Source organism: Triturus cristatus, chromosome 3_2 (genome assembly GCF_964204655.1).
Source record: "Triturus cristatus chromosome 3_2, aTriCri1.1, whole genome shotgun sequence".
Classification (NCBI taxonomy): Eukaryota; Metazoa; Chordata; class Amphibia; order Caudata; family Salamandridae; genus Triturus; species Triturus cristatus.
Genome location: NC_140584.1, coordinates 1,067,732,725 through 1,067,752,392, shown reverse-complemented (window position 1 = coordinate 1,067,752,392; position 19,668 = coordinate 1,067,732,725). Strand labels below are relative to the sequence as shown.

At 47.2% G+C, this 19,668-nt stretch overlaps 1 protein-coding gene across 1 annotated transcript in view; it reads right to left on the bottom strand.

Moving 5' to 3' along the window:
- Positions 1-19,668, bottom strand: part of LOC146859134 (uncharacterized) — a 2,052,335-nt gene that overhangs the window by 509,008 nt on the left and 1,523,659 nt on the right. The window lies entirely within an intron of this gene.

Here is a 19,668-nt window from a genome sequence, read left to right as displayed (position 1 = left end):
AATTAAAATGAAATTATTATTTTAAACTTTTGTTAAAAATGGAATCTATTTTGAATATATTCTACTCATAACATTTAGCACACTTTCATAGACATTAAGTAAAAATAAAAAAGCAACTGTGGGAGAAATTAAATTAATATTTTAATAGTTTGTTAAAAAATAAAAAATTATTGTAAATTATTCTACTCAACATTTAACAAAATGTAATACATATTAAAGAAATCAAAATGTAACAGTGATGACATTGTTCAAAAAATCATTCTTAAAGAAATATTATTAATAAATTAAACAAATACATTTTAATTATTTAATACACATTTACCTTAATGAGTTAATTTGCTGTAACATTTTAGTTTATTAGTTTTGTTGATTTTTTTGAAGAATAATACATGTTATAATTTCCCCCATAAATTTAATCATAGCTATCTCTGCCATGGTGGTGTACATATCGACCTACATGTGAAAAGTAATTAATAGTTACTTTGCACATATACATCATGTTGTAGGAGGTTGTGCAAGGGAGTGCAGGCATGTAAGTCTACACCTGTATGTAAATCTACATATTAAAGTGTAGATATACACCTATGTGCAGTAGTAGATTCATCATGAGTAAAGCTACATATGTGAATAGTTGTAAATAGGCCCCAATGTGTCGCAGTTCCAGTATCTGATCAACTTTTTTTTATCCTGGCCCCAAATCTAAATTCTTCGGATCATGTCAAAGAATGCCAGTCCGTACTGTTCTAAAACATTGAAAAATACTGGTATTCAAAGATGTTTATGGTGGCAGCAGGGGTGAACGCTGCAAAGGAACCATGAACACATGCAAACATGTCTTGATGGTTAGATAACGAAATTTGAATGCCTTATGCCATCAGAGAATGTGCTGTTGTGACCTATGCCCAGTATAAGAGTTGCAAAAAGAACAATTGATGGACGGAATGCAGAACAATGTGATACATTCAACCCAGTATAGAGATCTGAGCCTAAATCCATCATTTTTTTGCTCACCATGCCATTCCATTTTGGAGTTGCATATGATATGTCATCTGTGGGAGATGTATCTAAGTCATAATGTGGTTTGACACACATTTTATGCCTAAGCAGAGAATGAGCGAGTAACTGACCCACAGGTTACATTTGTCTGACATATGCATCTTATGCATTGCATAAACTGACAGGTGCGCCAAAGGCAAGCCCAACTACACTCATCTGTGCCCGAGCGCTACCATGAACCCTGTATCTCCACCCCCAGCATCTGCGTCCCAACCTCCAACACACTACACCAGCAATGATCTCTTAAAACTTATACCAGATTGATTACTCTGAGACCCCCACTTCTCCATTTGTCTCGAGGGGCCATTCTTCTGCTATGCATTTGTGTTATCATGCTCCATCGCTAAAACCTCCACACTGCCCGACATTAGGGAGAGTCCTCCCCTAGGTAACTCCCAGACCAAAGTCTATACAAAATCCATCCTGAACGCAATTGTCCCTACCATCAAATCACAGTCTTTTCCCCAGGCACTCAAATGCCTGTATTACAACACCTGATCCACCCCCAGGCACTCAGTAGAAATGTGGGACCTATTCACATCAGCACAAACAGATTTATGTTTTATCACAGAAAGATGGCTACATTCACTAGCACTGTCTTGCATTCCCATTTAATTCCCAGACAACTATAAACTGGTATGGCAGGACAGGGAATCTAAACCAGGAGGTGGAGTAGCTGTAGCCTTCTGGGACTCCTTCAGAGTGGAAATCTTGACTCCCTACTCACCAACTGGGCTGAGATGATAATTTTCATAATAGAAAATTATACTACAGCGACACCTGGAGAGGCGCTTTAGTTTACTGTCCTCCGTGCCAAAAACAATATTTCAGCCACAATGTAGTAGAACGGTGAGCACCACTTGTACTATCCAACTTCTTGAAGATAGGGGATTTTAACTATCCTGTAGACACAACCTCTGATCTTGACATACCCATCCTGTTGTCAAACCTGGAAATGCTTGAGCTGCATTTAACCAAGACCGACCACACACACTTGGCAGGCCGTACCCTACACCTCAATTTCTCCTGTGTTCGACCCCTTCAGGCTGATACCCCTCAACATTTAACTTGAACTGATCACTTTTGATCAGTTTCCAAATTCTAATCACAATCATTCCCGCAAATACGATTGCTCAGAAACAAACTATGTCGAGGTCATAGAGACTGATTTCCCAGGAGTCCTTCCAACCCACTTTTCTTACCCCACAGTTTGGAAGATCCTCACGACAAACTCAGCCTTAGCTTTGTTCCATGACACCCTCTCCCAGGCACTTGATACAGTGGATCCCTACAACAAACCACTTCCCACCAAGCAATACAGAGCCAATGCCCCTTGGTATACTTCTGAATTAAAAATTAGCAAATCAAGCTGTAAACACTTGAACACATTTGGAGGGCTTCCAAAACTAGAAATTGTAAACAAACATTCCAATCTGTACTATGCACATATCATGGCAATATAAGGACAGCACACCACAACTATTTTGGCAACAAAATTGATCAGGCAGGCAACTCCTCAGAATTACTATTTGGATTCTTAAATAACTTTGTCAAACCCCAAAAGTGTTCCTCAGTTATTCCCGACTCCCAGACTCTGGGATTCCATAGCTAGCCACTTCCAAACTAAAATAGAGAACATCTACTGTAGTTTTGGACTCGCAGTGAACGTGATAATTCACCCCAGCACCTCTGACTTACTTTGAAAGACTGTCTCAAATGAATCCCTTCAATCCAAAATGCAGGTTGTCGGAAACACTGCGGCTTACATGATTAACAACCTGAAACCCTGGACACCATCAGCCCCTACGCTTAGAGCCCGACATTGGCTGCCTATGTGAAAGAGAGCTCTGCACAAACTGATCTGCCTGACCTACAAATCTCTGTCTGGCTTAGGTCCAAACTATTTACAGGATAGACTCACTATGTACATCCTGAACAGGAATCTAAGCTGTACGAATCAAATTAATTCTCATCCACACTTCATCCACAATGCTAAACATGGTGGCCGAGCCTTCGCTACCTCAGCCCGTATCACTAAAACAGTCTCACCCTGTTCATCCGTGCATGTACCAGTCTGACCGGTTTCAAGAAACACCCCAAAACATGAGTGTTCTAACATTGCTTCTGTTTGTTTCAACTCCCTGCCTGCCACAGCGCCGAGATGTCGCACCGGGGCGGAGTTGTGCTCTATACCAAGAACCAAATAACATAATATTGCTTCCTTAAAATGCATAGTGGGTGAGTGACGGACCTAGTGTGAATCTGACTCATAAATGTAATGCATACGTGTCTGGGAGATACAATAATTTTTGCACAAGCTTTGTAAGTGATGATCTGAGAGGCATGTAGGTGAAACACTGTCCATAGCCAGGGACAAATTGACCATGTATTCCACCAGACATTTCCCCTGGGGGTTAAAAGACGAGGCTGCTCCCTCTATCTCTAGTTCCCTGGGGTTTATGGCCAGCAGGGGCAGAAGGAGAGAGAGAGAGAGAGAGAGAGAGAGAGAGAGAGAGAGAGAGAAAAATTGAGAGAAAGACAAAGAGAAGAGAAAGAGAGAGATAAAAAGAGAGGGAGAAAGAGAGAAAGATGTATCTCAGGCGGTACATACGAGTACAGTGCATGAAAAGAGTCGACTGGAAACAAAGAGACAGGAAGGGAGCACAGTGGTTTGAACGTTTTTTCCAGAACTGCTTTTGGTTCCCAGTACAGCCCTGTCTTTTGGTGATGTAGTGAGCCATTCAGACCATGCCGCAGTAACTCACTGCCACGGATATGCACCTTTGTACATCCTCTGGCCAGGTGTTGACCGCTCAGGGTCTGTCGGACGCACCGATATCATGTATTTGTGTCCCTCTCTGTACGGCTGACAAAAAATGCAGGCCGCACTTGTGAGGTAGTCACTGGACGTAAAGGTATCCCACTACATTGGTGACAAAGGTCCACCACGATTGCCTCTGCTACTCCACATGGAGACATTTCTGCAATGGGCCAACCAGAGCTGTGCCCACCTGCTTCCAAATCACTGCCACTGCCAGTTCTGACCTCCAGCCTCGGTTGACAAGACCTTCGGCCTACTGCTAAATGCCACGCCCATCCTGCCGAGCGACTCGTGGTCTGCACCGCACCCCCAAGGAGACGAGCGCACACTGTTGCCTGTGGAGTGCACACCGCTTGTCTCGACTGTGTTACGGGCTGACAGTTACTGTTTAAAGGCACAGCACAGTGTGGGCTGAAAGGAGAAAAAAAACTGAAAAGTATACAAAAAGACTATGAAAGACAATTGGTTATTAGACACACAGAAGAAAAATACAGTGATACAATGCAAGCTTAGTGGGGGGAAGCACACCTATCCCCAATAAACACACAGAGAGGGCCCTCCCACAATACTAGGGGGCTGCATGAATAAGAGGTAAGGAAGTGCAATATACGACCATGGCTGATGAGACCAATGTAGCCCCACCACAAGAACAACAACAGAGGCAGCCCTAACAAGTGCTAGTGAGCGTACTGCAGCCATTCAGTGAGCTAGTCGGCCCTGCTACCACCTAACCCTGGTGGAAGGTATGGTTCGGAAAGCTAGAAAATTACTTTGTTGCCACCCGAGAGAACGATGGAACTGTGAAGCACTCACTATTGCTCCAGTAAGCAGGAGAAGAGATCTACAATTTATTTGAGCACCTCTCCAACACAGGCACTGCAAACATCTAAGAGGCAGCTGTGAGAGACCTAATGGCGCACTTTGATCCACAATTAAACCCGGACTTGAAGCGTTTCAAACTCCGCAAGGCCTGCCAAAGGGAAGGGGAGTCTAGCGATACTTTTTATGCATGCCTGCGTGAAGTAGCCAGTACATGCACAGCAGATGACCAATCAGAAGAAATATGGGCACAAATCATGCAAGGAAGCAGAAACAAAAACTTAGAGGCCTCATCCTAAACCAACCAAAATTTAGCCTAGACAACATCCTAATCGTGGCTAGGTCATATAATCTGTGAGCTTACAGAGCCACCAAGATGGACATTGCCATAACCAAGACACCAGAAAAGCCCCCAACATGAAAGAAGAATGGGCTGACGTGGTGTACAAAAGAGGGAAGACAAACAATCCCAGTGTGTCTGCTCCCCGCTGGCGCGGCCCCTCTTCAGGTACTGTGGTTATGATGAACATCCCCTGGATGACTGCCCAGCTCAAGGATGCACCTGCTCAAACCGTGGTAAGATCAATCATTTCACAACGGTATGTCAAGGCAGGCAGAGAGGAAGAGGCATCAGAGGGAGGAGAACCCCAATCAAGGTGGTGAGACAGCTTTTCCTGAATGAACCCGAATCCCTGGGAGCTGCCAAGTATCTGCGACGACGCAGACATCGGCCCGAAGACTCTTCATCAGAAGCAGAAGAAGAAGCATGGTTCATTTTGTTCACAAACTATCTGAAAAGAAACAGAAGGCTGCACCACACATGCGACGTAGAGATCGTCTGATCGGAAGTCAAAGCTCTCATCGACACAGGGGCATCAAGTAATGTACTGAGCATACAGCCATATTGGTGCCTTAGGCCGCAACCCACTCTGTCCCTGTCACGCACCAAGATCTTCACATACAGGAGTTAGTCCCCATTAGCTCTCAAAGGATTGATGACAGTAAGTTTGTGGTCAAATGACCAAGAAATCCTGACAACATTCCACCTGGTCGACAAAGAGGGACACTCACACATGGTATCGGTGTGGGCAAAAGACCCCATGCAGTCGATGCCCCTTTACTATATAGCATTTGGCCACGCCTGACCTGGGGATGTACAAAGGTGCATATCCAGGGCAGTGAGTCACGGCGGACTGGTCCAAGTGGTTCACTACATCCCTTCCCAACTTGGCATCAGGCTTTGCATCTGAACTTGGCTCACAAAGCAAAAAAGGGGGGGGTGAGTGGACGGTTATGAAGGCATGCATCATTGTGTGTATGAGCTAATATTGCTCTTTGTATAATCAAAGAGAGTAAGGGGTGATAAGATTTACCATGCACTCATAAACAGTGTAATGGGGCAGATCCAATATAAAGAATCCACATATATGGAAGTTTCTACGTGTGCAATGAAATGTGAAAATGATAAATAAATATGGATGTTAAGAAACCCGAGGCACGTAATGTATTATAAATGGAAATCATTATCCGGTTAAGGGGACCTTCCTGGTGTCTGCTATCACAAAGTGCACTCTTGCAAGGCTAGAGCGCTGCATAAATACTGCATTCCTGCCAGACTCGGTGAGATTGCAAATGTCAAACTAATACACACCGGACTGACAAATGCGGGCATAATAGCAACCAACAGCTGACTCCCCTGCTCCAAAGGCGTGCTTTTAACAACTAGGCTGCACACTTTCACACTGTAAGGTGATTTAAAAAAGCACATAATGTCGAGGCCTCGAGTAATTGCTTCTCTGGGGGAGAAAAAGATATTACATCTGGCTGGAATAGCGCATTAATGTATTGTGTTACTGGACATTTCATACTTGAAACCAGCATCATTGCAGGGAAACGTATCGCTCAGGATGAGGTGTTTCAAGGGACATTGTTTAGTTTTTCCAAATTAATATTGTGCTTCTAATAGGTATAGCTTCGAATTTGATAATAACAACCAGAACTAGTTAGTTGCGCACTCCAGTACCACGGTTAATAAACTAAACTAAGGCCAGATATCCAGAGGGCTTTTATAACAAGAGGTTTGTACATAGGTTCTCTTAGAAGGACATAGGCAAAAGATTGACGTTTCGTTCGACATATGGGCCACAGTAAAGTCATTATTAATAATGGCATTTATTTATTTGAACAATACAGACTTTCCTTACTTCACTTTAAGTCTTTTTCTGGGTGTAGCTCTCTCAGTTCGTAGTTTTCTCTGTCGCCACATCTACCTAATCTTTCCTTTCACTGCCCGAATATCCATCAGGCTGCACTCATCTTGAATCTACTTCCTCCTGCACCCCTCCCTGTCTCTGCACCCACACCGCACCTATCTCATTATGCACTTCTCTCAGCCTGCTCCTCTGTCAGCCACCGTCCATTCTACAATAATCTCTGTCTGCATAACTCCCTCCTCGGTCCTCTGCCATCCTACGCAAATCTCTGGCTGCATATCTCCTTGTTAGCACCGCTGTCATCCTACACAGACCTCCGGCAGCATATCTCCCTGCTCGCTCCTATCAGCCCGCACCCATTGTACACCATGCTCTGTCTGCATATCTCACCGGATCGCAGCTCTCTCTCGATCAGCCTGCACATATCTCGGTCTGCATATCTCTACTGCTCGCATCTGTCAACCTGCACCCATCCTGCACATATCGCTCTATGCATATCTTCTCTGCTTGCACCTGTGTCAGCTTGAACCCATCCTGCACATACCTCCGTGCGCGCCCCAGTGAAGGGGAGGTTCAAAAGTGGAGTGGAAGGTCGTTCCTGGACTTGGTGGTGAGGTATGGGAAAGAACGACCTCCACTGGGGCTCCTTCAGATGTGGGGGATGTGTGTATGAGGAAGGCAAATCGGAGTTGTCAAGTCAACTGGTGGATGGTCAGGCTGTGGTTGATGTAGGAGGGTCCGATGTTGTGGAGGGCCTTGTAGGTGTGAGTTAGCAGCTTAAAATGGCATCTCTTCTGGACGGAGAGCCAGTGGAGGCTTTTGAGGTGGGGAGTGATGCAGGTCCATTTGCGGAGGTCGATGATAAGTCTAGCTGCACCGTTCTGTAGGTCTGTAGTCGTTTGAGGAGATGGGTGGTGGTTCTGGCGCAGATTACATTTCCATAGTCCAGTGGGCTTGAGTCACTGTTTTCCTGATGCTGATGGGGATTCACCTAAAAATCTTACGAAGCATGCAGAGAGTGTGGAAGCAGGAGGAGGCTACTGCGTTGACCTTGTGCTTCTTGGCGAGATCGCTGTCCAGGATGATGCTGTGGTTGCGGGCATGGTTGGTGGGGGTAGGTGAGTGTCCAAGTACAGTGGGCAACCATGCGTCATCCCATGGGGATGTGTTACTACCGAACATGAGCTCCTTCATCTTGTCCGTGTTCAGCTTCAGGCAGTTGGATCTCATCCAGTCGGTGACTATGATCTGGAAGTTGAGTCTGGTGGTGGTGTCTTCCATGAGAGAGAGAATGAGTTTGGTGTCGTCAGTGTATGGAAGGATATTGAGTCTGTCCATGGAGTCATGTAGGCGTTGAAGAGGGCGGGATGGAGGAGGATTCTTGGAGGTCACTCTTAGGTTCGAAGGTGAAGGGCGGATTTTCTATGTGCATCCTGCGATCCACTTGAGGGTGTTTCCTCTGATGACAATGTCGTGGAGTTCGATGATGAGGTTGTTGTGGTATATGGTGTCAAAGGCAGCTGAGCGGTCAAGGAGGATAATGGCTACTGTCTCGCCACGGTCGAGGATGGATCTGATGCCATCTGTTGCAGCTATAAAAGCCGTTTTGGTGCTGTGGTTGGAGCGGAAGCCAGACAGGGAGGCGTCGAGTAGGTTGTTTCCTTACAGGTGATCTGTGAGTTGGCAATTGACAGCTTTCTCCAGAACTATGGCAGGGAAGGGGAGCAGAAAGATGGGGCAGTAGTTCTTGAGCTCGCTGGGGTCGTTGGAGGGTTTGACCAGGAGGGGTTTGACCTCTGCATGTTTCCAGGTATATTGGAAGGTTGCAGTGGTGATGGTTGAATTGAGGATGTTGTTGAGTGCTCTGCTGATTTCCTTCTCTCCCAGATTGAAAGTGTGGTGGAGCAGTAGTCTGACAGTGCTCCAAAATGAATGAAGGTCATGATCTCTGTGGTGACTGGCATGGTGAGCAGTGTCCTATCAGTGAGGTCACTGTGGGAGTTATTGGTGACTATCAGGAGGTGGCTGAGGTTGGTTGGCTGCGGGTTGAAGTTGCTGCAGATGTCTGCTATCTTGTTGTAAAAGTAGTCCGCCTGGGAGTTGCAGAGGGCTTGGGAAGGGCGGATTGTGGTCTTGGTGGCCGATGGGCAGGCTAATTCTCTAACGATGCTGAAGAATTCTTTTGTGTGATTGGTGCTTGCCTCGATGCGGATGGTTAGGGTGTCCTTTTTGGCTTCCTAGAGGCAGTGGTGGTATTGGCTGAAGGAAGTTTTGAAGGTGGTGAGGTCTGAGGGTTTCCTGCTGGAGCGCCATCATCGCTCCCGTCACTTACAATTACGTATGTAGGCTCGGAGGCCGGGCTTGAAACAGCTGGCGTGTTTCCTGGGTTTGCTGGAGCTGTCTGTTTTCATGGAGGCGATGGAGTCATTTTGGATTGTTGTGTAGTTCCTAGGAATCCCCCGGACCTCCACGTTTTTGATGACCTAAACTGAGGGCTTGGTGTCCCAACCACTTCTGGACACACCCGCAGGATACGTCAGCTGTTAGAACGTGGAAAACAGTACAGTACTTTTCGCTCAGTCACTCGTGCTCACTTATCCTCAGAAAATAAACAGGACGTCGATGAGGACCTTTCAATAAGTATTTATTGGTCCAGCGTCAGTCTTGTGTAAAAAATATTTGCTACGACAATGGGGAGACAGAAGCATAAGAAAGAGAGTGCCAGTACCAATATAGTAAATAGTAGATACATTTCTACCATAGTGCTAATAGAATGAACATAACCAGTTCAGATAAAAACAGTAGTACTTGCATATTCCTGAAATGCACGCCCTAAGTAATTTGCCTAAATTTACCTAGCCTAGATCTGCAGCATGTATATGCGCTAATGTAGCCAAGAATCCCCTAGGGAAGAACCATCCCCCTCACCTGATGCTTCGAGGATGACACCCCTCAAGAGATGCCAGACCGTTGTGTGTTAAAGATTCAACATGCAGGACCCCGTGTCAGCTTGGCAGGAATTCTCCTCTCATTTGCAGGGGGAAATAAGGGTCTTATATACTTGAGTGGTCACTCCAGGGTTTCTTCTAGAATCAATATGTTTTGAAAACAATCAAATGTTTTTCCAAACAATGTGATTATAGACAGCGGGCTGTTGGCCAAGGATAAAATATAGTGGTGACCCTTATACAGAATTATGATGCCGTGCCCAAGGAAATGTTTATGTACGTCAGGTACAGGGATTATGATAGAATACTAAGAGCCTGTTGTCGAAGAGACAAGAGCACGCTACTAGGTAAAAGGGCACTTGTTCAGAACTGTTATTGTCATGTGGATGGGACAATGTATGTAAAAGAGGGCAGACATGACAGGACTAGCCTAAAAGACATGACAGGACGGTTAGGTCATGGTTGCTGGAGATGTAGGGTCTGGTGGTGTTGAGGGTGGCAGTCCATTTGGTGATTTTGTTCCATCTGCAGTGAGCAGGGGTGGCGGTGGGTCATGCTGAGCCTGCAGTGATGAAGTTGATGATGCTGTGGTCTGTCCAGGTGAGTTTGGTGGTGTGGCTGAATTTGCTTCTATTGCTGGCTGTAAAGACTGGGTCCAGGGTTTGTCCTGAACAGTGTGTAGGCGTGGTGACCAGTTACGCAAGTCCAATGTTGCTCATGCTTTCCAGGAGGTTGGTGGAGTCAGTGTCATTGGGTTCATCAAGGTGGAAGCTGAGGTCACCGAGGAAGATGTAGTGCTTGGTGTCGATTGCCGGGAGGCGATGATTTTAGAGATGGCATGTAGAAGACGGGCGGGGCCCGGGGTCTGTAGGCAAGGGTTCCTCTGACGGTTGTGTTAGCGTTGATTCGGGTTTTGAAGTTGAGGTGCCCCATGACTGATGAGATGTCATCTTGGGTGGTAGTGCATTGGAGGGTCACCTTGTGGATGATGGCAATGCCTCCTCTGTGTTTGTTCGTGTGGTCTCTGTGCATCATCTTGAAGCCGTGGGGCATTGCAGTCGCGATGTTGGGAGTTGCGAACGGTGTGAGCTTGGTATCAGTGATGGAATGGAATGAGTATTTGGTCAGCACGACCAATATCCTGGGGTGTCTAGGTGCTACCTTCTTTCTTGAGGGTTTTGATTGTTGTGGTGGGGACACTCCTACCAACCCATCTCGCTTTTTAAAATCTTGGAACAATTCCGTTCCTCCTATTTTTCAGAACTGTTTTTGTTCGCTATAGGATTCTTAGCACTTTACCCCTGCTGATCAGAGGTAAAGTGCATATGCTCTCCGTGTAAGTTATGATGATAATTGGTTATCCATGATTGGCATGTTTGATTTACTTGTTAGTCCCCAGTAAAGTGCACTATGTGTGTGCCAGGGCCTGTAAATAAAATGCTACTAGGAGGCTTGCAGCACTGGTTGTGCCAACCACATGAGTAGCTCTGTAAGTGTGTCTCGGACCTACCACTTCAGTGCCTGTGAGTGCAGTTGTGAACTGCCATGATGACCTGGCAAGTGCACCCACTTGCCAGGCCCTAACCTTCCCTTTTCTTACATGTAAAACAACCCTCAAGTAGGCCCGAGGTACTCCCATGGGCAGTGTGCAATGTATGTGAAAGGTAGGACATGTACTGGTGAGTGTGACATGTCCTGATAGGGAAATACTGCCAATTTAGTTTTTCACTATTGAAAGGTGATCTGTCTCATAGGACAGTATGGGAGATACTTTGCATCATCTTAGAAGTATAACATCCCAATGGGACAAGATGGAGAAATAATGTTTAAGCTCTCTGAACTCAGAATTTAATAACACATCTTTTAGTTAAGATGGTTTTTACATTGTGTGTTTGAAAATACCACTTTTAGAAAGTAGGCATTTTCTTGTTTAACCATTCTGCGTGCCTCTGCCTGTCTGTCGGCTTTTGGTGTGACAGGGGCTGGGGATGTGCAATCACAGTAGACAGCCACTGGGAGCAGGTTGAGGTGTGCCTGGCCCTTCTTGGATGCCTCAGAGCTGAGCTGCATTTAGAGTAGTGGGAAGAGTTTTCCTTGCACCTGAATAGGGCTTGTCTCCCTTGCACAATGCTGTCTCCACCCCCTGTGGTCAGAACTGGTTTGGACTGGGCTCAGAGACCCTTGCACAAAGAAGAAGAACAAAGACAAAATGGGGCATAAGTAGTGGACCTTAAACTCTAGAACTTTAGATCACTTCTGGCCTCAAGAGGAACCTTTGCCAAGGAGAAGAGCTGGAGAGCTGTGAGGAGGAGTACTGCCCCTTTGCTGTGTGCTGTGTGGGGTCGGCCTGCAGTTGCTGCTTCTGCCAAGGAAAGGACTAAGACTGGAACTGCTGAGAAACCTGCTTGAAGAAGAATCACCAAGGGCTTGTGTGTGCTGGCCTCCTGTTCTGATGTCTCAGGGACACAAAGACTTCACCCTCAGCCCAGAACTCTATTACTGAGAGGTCAGACCTGCAGGGAGGTGCCAGTGCCAGTTTTGGGCCTCTGGAGGTTGTTCCTGCTGTTGAGAGCTGGAAGACACCTAAGAGAAGAATGAAAAGCAATCTCTGATGACGTCAGAGCCGCCGCCATGCGGCGCGTCCTGCACCGAGGCCAGGAGCGCCGCTCGTGCACGACACACTGCCTGGCCTGCACGGCAGCTCCAATGCCTGCTGACACCTGCAGCTATTGACATTTCCCGACGCATTCGCTCATACCGACTTCGCCATCGCCAGCACCTGCATCCTGATATCATGGCACCAATAACCACCGAGGGTGACTCCACAAATTTGCTGACTTCGCATTGCCTCACCGGAACCGATACCTCACCACTGATGCAACCGACTTCCCCTGTCCTGGATTCAACACGTCGCCCCCTCGTGGACACGATGCTTCACCTCTCCTGTAGCAGCCAGGGAGACGGCTTCAGCACCGACGCCTCACCCCAACGACACCGTGCTTTGTCATAGACTTGGTTTTACACAGGTACTGTTTGTTTAGGGGTCCGTGTGACTACATGCCCAACACCACACACCTCACGGTCAGCGCTGTACTTTGGATTTATTGCTGTCACAACGTCGTAATAGCCCTGATGAAGCTATTTGTTTTCTACAAGCTTTATTTTGGAAATTACTTTTGAAGTACTATTTTTCTACATGCATGTTGGATTTTTGTCATTTTGGTCTTGTTGAGTTTAGATAAAGATACTTTATTTTTCTAAAATGGTGTGGTGTCCATTGGTAGCATTATCTCTGTGTTACTTTACACATTGACTTTGGGATAAGCCTGCCTGCTGGTGCCAAGCTACCAAGGGGGTGAGCAGGAGTTATCTAGAGTGTGTATCTCCCTTAACCTGAATAGAAGCAAGGGTCCCTACTTGGACAAAGGTACCTACCTCTGGCAACTGGAGACCCCCAGTTCTAACAGTAGGGATAGTGCTTTGCCTTTCATAGCGAGCAAGGCTAGACTGTCAACCAGAAGTTTGTGGTTGACCGTGTCAAATGCGGACGATAGATTAAATAGGATCAGGGATGCGTTACCTGCATTGTCCAGAGTTTGTCTGAGCTCCTCTGTGGCAGCGATCAAAGCGAACTCTGTGCTTTCATGTGCCCAGAAGCCAAATTGGGATGAGTCTAGAATTTAGTTTTTTTATATAAAAGCTGTCAGTTCCATATTAATGGCTTTCTCTACTACCTTAGGTGGAAAGGGGAGCCTCGGGATCAGTCTGTAACTGGCAGGGTCACCGATGTTCATGTTTGGCTATTTTAAGAGGGGAAGTATTGAGGCGTGTTTCCACTCATTCAGGAAGAGTCCAAGAGTAAACATCCTATTGAAAAGCAGGGTAAGGTAAGTGGCTATGATCTCAGGTGACATGTGTATAATTTGTGGAGGACATGGATCCCATGGGAAGCCAGATTTAACTGAGGTTATCCCATGGGAGCCATATTTAACGGAGGTAGTATATTGAGAGTCTGATCTTTAGTCAATATGGAAAAGGTTGAGAGGGTGTTCATATTTGGAATGGCAGGATTTTTATTGGAGGACATACTTTTTTGTGCACTTACCTGCTGAATAAGGGTCAGAACAGAGTGCTTGTCGGATAGTACAAAGGTGTCATAGACTGATTTCACCTTGTCCTGGAAAGAAATATCTCGATGAACATTACGTTGGGCTTGATAGCGGTGATGGTGTCCCAGATTTCTGTGGCCTGTTTGCAGAGGGATCGGACATTGAGCAGCATGCACTGGGGCTGTTTCAAAGGGTTGGAGGTCGGCTGTGTGGGTGTGTTGTGGGTTTTGGTGTTGCAAGTGAAACCACAGCAGTGGCAGGCAAAGTTTCCTATTGTATATCTTGAGGAGGAAATGCAGCAGTAGATGTTGTGGCCTCTGTGGGCCAGGGCTAGGAGCTTGTGCAGTATGCACACATCCTGCACATATCTCTGTCTGCGTATCTCCCCTGCTCGCACCTGTCAGCCTGCACCCATCCTGCACGTAACTCTGTTTGCGTATCTCCCCTGCTCGCACCTGTCTGCACTGGCGTAGCTAGGGAGGGGCGGTGGGGGCGGTCCGCCCCAGGCGGCACTATTTTGGGGGCGGTGGACACATGTGCGGCTGCAGTTTCTGAGCAGCCAGTCCGTCACTGCATAATCTGCTCACAGTGATAGTATGCGTAAAAATCGATTTGTGCATCTCGACTCTAAAGAAGTGATCTTTAATTGTCAAACTCGAGCGTTCTGAACGCCCGAATTTGACAATTAAAGAGCACTTCTATAGAGTCGAGATGCACAAATTGATTTTTACGCATACCTACGGGGAGGAGCTGCGTGTAACAACTTGGCCTTGGTGCCGGAAGGGGGGAGTGGGGACGTAAGGGCACGTCCTGCTGCCAGGGCGCAGAGAGTTACATTTTGTAGGGAAATTGGAGGCAGAGGCTGTCTGCAGGGCTCACTGGTTTGCGGGCTGCACCAGAATCATGGTGCTCGGCTGGCTGGCAACACTACTGATTGCACCGGCTGCCAGGCCGCCTGTTGCTGTGGGGCTAAATTATCTATGGCCGCCCCCTGCCAGCAAATAATTATTTCCGAGCCGGGCCGGTCGAAGGAGAGTGCTGGAGCCTGTGACGGGAGCCGGAGATACAGGCAGAGTGAGGCTGCTTCTCTTCGCAGCTGTCCAGCTCTCTGTTCGATGACAGAAAAAGGGCCCATTAGTCCTGCAGACTCGAGCCTTAAAAAAACGGAGTAAAATCGAGACAACACCCTCAGAGAGAAGCAAAGAGCAGGACGAGCTGGGTGAGTCCGCCCCCTCCCCGTCCCACTTACAGAGTTACCGGCAGCAGGTGCGCTGACCTCATTATACCCCCTTTAGTTGGTAGATATGATTATTTTTATAATAAAAATGCCTATTTGTTTAACAATAACCCCCTCCCATTGCAGGCTCAGGCCTCCTTCTGCATTTTCAATAACGTGTTATTGTGGAGCTTCTCCCATTAGGGGTCGGATTTAACGGTGTCTTGTTTCTTCCGCTATTAAAAAGGTCGTGCTGCTGTGGATGGGTGTTTTTGGAGGGGGCACACGTGGGTCTGCGAGTGTCACTATTTTATTACTATCTGTCTAGGCCTGCAGAAACTGGATAATTAACACTAATTCACACTTCCCAGCGAGGAGAGATCACACTGCCAGTGATTCTCTGTCCATTTCGACCAGAGTCAGACTGGGACAGACATTAGGCACAGGCACCAAAGTAAAAGTGCTTTAATAAGTGAACGAGACCCAAATAGTGCCAGGTTTCACTCATACACGTCATACAAGTATTTTGCAAGGAATAGAAAACCTAATGAATTTAAACATTGCTATGTTTGTTTTAATAACAGGCAAATCAACAGTGAAAACCGGCACAGCAGACCACAAAACAGGCCACAAACAGACAAAAAACCAGCGCACACACTGACCTGGCAGACCAGGCCTTCAGCACTGGCTAACTGCCCCTGTAGAACAGTCCGACCTTGGCTCGGAACACATCTTTCAATTCCTGCATGCTTCTGCAGCCCGTGACCCTCCTTCCCAGCCTGGCCAAAGAACACACAGCTCAAGCAAAATAAATGAGAAAGGCATTCTTATACATTAATCTCATTCAATTCTCGATTGATTAATACAATCTCTAAATTTTGTCCTTTTGGCGCAGTGGTGGATAGTGGCTTCAGTATTCTACTGCTCCAATGTCCCATCTGCGACTCCGACCACTAGAATATGCACATTGCAAGTCTGACGCAGGTAAAAATTGGAGCCTTGCAAGTTCTGAGAAAGAGGTGTGTGCATGGTTGAGAGGGGCAAGTGCCGTGGCCATTTTTGCCTCTTTATTTGATTTTGCTCGGGAGAAAGTGTTACTCATAGTCGTTGAATGTCACTCATAATTACACTGAAATTATAAAAATGCCACACATAAGCAATCTGAAATCTTGGCAGCTCTGTGTCGGGGCAGAGGAGCAGCGCGTGCTGCAGGGGACCCCGTTCCTCAGACTGCACTGTCATCTTCTGACAGACCGGGCCTCCTGAGCCCAAGGGGTCTCCGGCCTCTTGCCCCTATCGCACCGCTTCTGGAACTCCCTTCAATGTGCCCCCGAGTGCTGAGACCGTGGCCTGCCCTGCAGGAATCCGCACCATGCTGAAGCTGCCCTTCCAGGAGTCACCGAAGGGCTTGGATGCTGATTTCATCGGTGCACCCCTGGACATCGGCACCTCCAACCACCCGGGACCCAGGTATCAGCGAGCAAGGGTGCGGGGGCCTAGCTTCACTTAACACATGGGACATGTCTCAAGTATGAGATGTCATTTCACTTTATTGCACATCTAATTCTTCCACGCATGCAATTTGGCAAGCAGTGACTACGTCCCATGACAAATTCGAATTGGAAGCCAATACTTGAGGTAACATGCTAGTGAGAAACTTTATGGGTTTCCAATTCTGAAAGCAGAAAGACAGGCACCCAAAGGGATTTGTACAAAAGCGAATGAAGAGCATGACCCACCAGAGCGACATCAAAGGGCAATAAATGTGGACCTGGCTAGATGAGTACTTTTGAGACTACGCCTGAGACTCCAATAAAGAATAATGCATTTTAAAAATGAGCATTGGCAAAACCAATAGGTCCCGCCTATATGAGAGCTATTGGCTTTGTCAATGTGTTTTAGCCATGTTGTACACCAGTTTGGCTGCTGTTCAGCCAGGGGTGTAACACAGGCCCCTGCAGCCTCCACGGTGCGGGGGGCCCTCGTGCTCCAGGCGCCTCCTCCGCGGCCGTGGCACAGTCACCAACCACTTAGCACTCCACACATCTGAACCTTCTCGGATGCATTGCTGGGAGTTACGTAACTTATGTTACGCTCGCCATAGTTGCAAGCGCGGCCGCCTCATCATAAATTAATTGATGTGCGGCCTTCACGCTTAGTGTGGAGCATACTATGGTTGGGCTCAGCTGAATCGAAGTCTGGTGACGTTCTGCCCCTGGCCCGTGAATGCCACTTCGCTCTCCCCGCTCTGGGCGCCCCTGGCGTACCTACACTCCAGGAATCCCACCTCACATGTTCTCCCCAGGCTGGCCGGTCCCATTAGCATGTCATGACTGGCGCTGACCGCCGGCCCCTCACGCTCCCTCCGCTTAACCCCTTGAGTGCCCCGCCCTTTCCACGCCCTGTGCCGGGCGTTTCATTAGCGGGCGGGGCTCATGACGAGATAGTCTCGTCATGGGCACAGCGCAACCGCGGCCCATGACGAGACCATCTCGTCATGGGCACTCAAGAGGTTAAAGCCTCGGTATTTGCAAACTTTGTAGCAGAAGGCGCGCAACCAGGAAGCAGCCCGCAGAAGGAATATCCCTCTTGGCGCTGCCGGAGCTGCTTTCATGGACGGTCGTAAACTCAGAGAAAGGAGTTTGTGGAGCTCATGGGGTTGTGGCTTTCAACACCATGGGTAAGGACTGTCCATTGTTATTGTTATTGTTATTGTTATATTGGATTTATATCGCGCCCACTCACCTGCAGGTCTCTAGGCGCTCGGAAATCGATGGTAAACAATAAACTTGGCAAACACAGAATGAAAGACACTCCCTGGTCTAAGTTACACTCAGGATTCTTCTAAACAACAGTGTTTTTAGCATCTTTCTAAACCGCAGGAGGTTCCCTTCCCTGCGCAGCACCTCAGGCAGCGTGTTCCATAGCTGAGGGACTAACACAGAGAAGGCTCTTCCTCCCTTAGTTACTAATTTGTAACGGGGGCAGACCAATAGCTGAGAATCTGAAGATCTAAGTGTTCTCACTGGGCTGTACACCTCCAAACGATCTGTAATATAGGCTGGTGCCTGACCGTAAATTGCTTTATGAGCCGTGCATAGGTTCTTAAATTCCACTCGCTCTTTAATGGGGAGCCAATGCAGGCTATGTAGCAGGGGGGAGGCCTTCGTTCTCCTTGGGAGTCTAAAAATGAGTCGTGCCGCGTCATTCATCACGACCTGTAGTCTGTTAGTCAGAGTTTTAGGTAGGCCAAGATAGAGAGCGTTTCCGTAATCTATCCTTGAAATGACAGTTGCTGCTACAATTGAGCGCATCATCGATTGAGAGAGGACAGGAGCTAACTTCCGCAGCTGTCGAATGATATTTGTACAGCTTCCCACCACGGAAGAGATTTGACTGGACATTGAGAGGTCACAATCCAGTTTGATCCCCAAGCTCTTTACATTCAGACTTGGTTTTGGAGCAAGGCCTAGCTCCGCTGGCCAAAAGAGGTCACTCCAAGGTGAGGCGGTGGATGGAATCACCAATACCTCAGTCTTATCTGGATTGATCTTCAACAGATTTTCAGTCATCCATTGTACAGTGTACCTCAAGATGTTCTGGGCGTTGAGTTGTGCGGTCCTTGTATTATCAACACTGCGTGTCGTCCACATAATTAAAGACTCTACAGCCCCTGCTGGCCAGTGATGCAATCAGAGGTTGTAGGTAGAGATTAAATAGGAGTGGGGACAGGGCAGAGCCCTGTGGCACCCCACATTCCAAAATCCCCACCTCCGATGTTTCATCCCCCAGTTGTATCCTTTGTGTCCTTCCCGAAAGGAAGGATTGCAACCATTTAAAGGCCAGGCCTTTGATCCCAAAATCATGCAGTCTATCCAAGAGTAGGGCATGACTGACCGTATCGAACGCCGCTGATAGATCTAGCAAAATCAGGGCGCTCGGTTTCTTACAGTCAGCCATGCCTCTTAATTCATCCAGCACCGAGAGCATCACCAACTCGGTGCTGTGATGAGCTCGGAACCCTGCCTGTCGCTCATGGAGTAGATGATGAGACTCCAGATACAAAGTCAGGGACTTTAATACATGCTGTTCCAGTATTTTTGAGAGGAAAGGCAGCTGGGAAATAGGCCTGTAGTTCTTTAACACTGCAGGATCCGCACCAGGTTTCTTCAATAGAGGCCTTACACGTGCCTCCTTGAATTCCAACGGTAGGTACCCTGATTCCAAGGATCTATTAAGGAGGGAGATAATACATTCCTCCAATAAGGGACGAGCTACACGAAAGACACTGGGTGGGCACGGATCTGCTGGAGAGCCAGATTTAATTTTACCCATCAGTTTCTCTAGACTCAGCGCATCCAGCTCTGGAAACACTGTGATAGTGCAGTCAGCTGAGTTATAAGAGTTATAAGAGGCCGGAGTTATGGCAGTCTCATTTACCATCCCATTCTTTATTTCCATAATAATGGTCTTCACTTTTTCTAAA